This window comes from Galeopterus variegatus, unplaced genomic scaffold, assembly GCF_000696425.1.
Source record: "Galeopterus variegatus unplaced genomic scaffold, G_variegatus-3.0.2 Scaffold9077, whole genome shotgun sequence".
Taxonomy (NCBI): Eukaryota; Metazoa; Chordata; class Mammalia; order Dermoptera; family Cynocephalidae; genus Galeopterus; species Galeopterus variegatus.
The window spans coordinates 59,428-59,874 of NW_007735188.1; the positions used below are offsets into that span (position 1 = coordinate 59,428).

The 447-nt window shown below is 33.8% G+C and overlaps 1 protein-coding gene across 1 annotated transcript in view; it reads left to right on the forward strand.

Annotated features, from left to right (window-relative positions):
- LOC103609006 (putative vomeronasal receptor-like protein 4) overlaps positions 1 to 447 on the forward strand; it is a 3,793-nt gene that overhangs the window by 594 nt on the left and 2,752 nt on the right. The window lies entirely within an intron of this gene.

Sequence of the window (447 nt, forward strand, 5' to 3'; positions counted from 1 at the left end):
GGTATTAGAGATATTCTAAGAATACTTAAAGAATCACCTTTATTATTGGAAAATACGTATTTTTCTAAGCATGGTAGAGTATTCCAAGAGTAAGAGAAGTCTCAGGAAAATAATAATGTGATTATTTTGAGGTATCCTATCGTTGTCATAAAGTAATTAAAATAGCATTTTTTTCCTCTTCGTATTTGTGAGAGGAAATTATATTAGTATATCAGTAATTTTGTACTGAGATGAAGAAAGTTTGCATAATGGATCTGTGGGATGAAAACTAAGCTTGGGGACAGCCAAAACCATTTTGGATGACACACCTAGTAGGGTTTTGGTAAGCACTATAATGCCTCCTCAAAGGTGTCCACATTAATTCCCAGATGTACTTGGTGTATATTAGGTTTTATGGCAAAGAAAATATAAGGTTGCAGATGAGATCAAGATTGCAAATCTGGGGGC